The sequence below is a fragment of the Montipora capricornis genome, chromosome 8 (assembly GCF_036669925.1).
Source record: "Montipora capricornis isolate CH-2021 chromosome 8, ASM3666992v2, whole genome shotgun sequence".
NCBI lineage: Eukaryota > Metazoa > Cnidaria > Anthozoa > Scleractinia > Acroporidae > Montipora > Montipora capricornis.
The window spans coordinates 54466094-54468593 of record NC_090890.1 but is presented as its reverse complement, the minus strand read 5'-3'; positions in this window follow the sequence as shown (position 1 = coordinate 54468593).

The following is a 2500-nucleotide window of genomic DNA, read 5'->3' as shown; positions in this document are numbered from 1 at the left end:
ATAAAATAATAATAATAATAATAATGATAATAATAACAATAATCATGAGAACAATAATAATAATAATAATAATACTAATAACCAGATAATACATTTTCCATTTGTAAACCCCTCCAAAAAAAAAAACAAAAAAAAAGAAGGAGACGGAACCCAGCCGAGAGCGTTTGTCTCAAGAGCGAGCCACTTCTCTATTCGAGCGCTGTTTATAACTAGTTCTGTAAAGAATGTCAGCGCTAGAATAGTATTTTTAAGTTTACAAGTATATATGTAGACTCGAGCAATAAGGAGAACATGTAGAACCAGTAGGTCAGAAGTTTCATTCACAAAACCGAGGCACATGAACCAGGAAAGAGTCAGAATAAACCTCAGACTGACAGAGCCTGTCTTTTATCCATGCCAGGACCTCTTTCCAAAAAAGTTGACTTTATTCGCAGTTCCAAAAAGATGCATTACAGTTTCTTCGGACTTCTTCACAGAAAAGGCAAAAGTTGGTCGAGAGAATTCCTATTCTGTAAATAAAGTCATTAGTTCCGATTCTTCGTTGGCGAAGATTGAATTTAAAAACCCTACGTGTTGTTTCTTTCGTTCATAAAAAAAGGCAAAGAATAAGTTTGCTTCCAGTTAACAGGAAAGGAATTCAATAGAGAAAATACAGGACAGTTTGCTATAGTTTTAAAGACAAAAGGCAAAATAATGATGATAATAAATAGTAAATAATATGAAATCGAGAATACTCAAAATATGTTCTCACAGAAGAAAGAAGGTTTTTTTCATAAACAAATGCAGCTTATAGAAATTTTTTTTGCTCTGGCATTGATCAAGAAAAATTCTCTGACAATTTCACTAAAGTGTGAAGTGTTCTCGCGTATTATTCGGAATCAGTAGACCTTCTTGATAATCTGAGAAGTCTCTAATTCGGAGACGTACTGTTTGAAAAATATAAAATCATTACTCGAACCAACAAATTATGAATTTCCTCTAAAAAGGGTTATCAATTACTGTTGAAATTTCATTTAAACAGTGAGTCACTTATTAAGTAACTCAAACAAACCTTGTGGAGTAACTAGGCGCATAGCTTTATAACTTTGTGACAGTTTATGTGGAGCAATAAACTTACAGCTGTTGTAGACTCGTGAGTCCTGAGAACAGAGTTTCTGGGAGTTGAATTATTTTATTGTCATGGAGAGATCTAGAAATTAAAGTAAAAGAAACCTTCTTCAAAACTAAGTTAGCGTAGCACTAATTTATATTAATACAACTTTTACAAGTATATTGAGAAATTATAATTAATAAACGGGAACAGTGATATTTATTCCAATATAGCTTTTATTAAAGGTCATTCCGAGTACTTGCCGACCACGGCCTTACCAAGAATTCATCGCCCAAGAATAAGATTTATCCAAATTGGCCTACTCTCGATCAGCTTCAGAAAGGTGTCTTTTTCTAAACTTAGTTGTGCGGGAAGATTAAACAATAGACCAAATCGGCTAACTCAATGTTGTACCCAATTTAAACCCTTTAAAGAAATAGATGTTAGGAAAATAAACCGTGTCCGAGGTCTCAAGTATGGCCCTTGGCCTTCATTCTCGGGCCATACTCGAAACCCAGGGCATAGTTCTTGTTTTTGTTTTTTTGTTTCTTGACCAACCTTGGCTGGAAATGTAATCAAAATGTCCTGCAATTGTAATCTATTGTAGGTGGTAAACTACTTTTAAACTTGTTTAGTATCCATAAAGAAAATAACATTTTTCTCTTTGTTTTCTGAAAATGTATTACTATTCAATACTGGTTTCATGAGAAAGCCATTGAAGTGATAGATGAGAAATCTCAACTGTCAGCTGTCAAATGACAAGCTAAAAAAAGCATGCACAAAACTTCTAAAAGTTGTCGCTTGCACAATTAATTTTTCACTTTTAAACGGATAAAATGTTCTCAATCAAAATCAGAATCATCGGATGTTACAGCACGACGTTTACGCGGCTTGGAAACCATAGGTTTGTTTGAACTCTCGCTGCTGGTGCTAAGTGCACTGATGAAGGTAAAATTAAACGTGCCTCCTTCAATATTTCCGTTTTTTTTTTAATACTACTACTACTACTACCACTACTACTACTACTAATAATAATAATAACAATGATAATAGTAATAATAATAATAATAATAATAATGGGAATATAAAACAGAGACATGACAACGTTTCAAAAGTTGTGTGAGAAATTAAATCTGGAAACAAGGATAAGTGGTACACGCACCGGACAGTGTAAGGGAAAAGGATGAGGTTAAACTACTGTGGAACGTGAACATACAGTGTTATCATGTCATTGAAGACCGGACATTGTGGTTGTAAATAAACAGGAGAGAAAGTGCACTATTATTGATATTACCATACCAGCGGACAAAAGAACTGGTGAAAAGGAGAATGAGAAAGTTGAAAAGTATCAGGACCTTTGTAGAGAAATTGCAACAATGTGGAACATGAGAACTGTGCAGGTGGTACCAA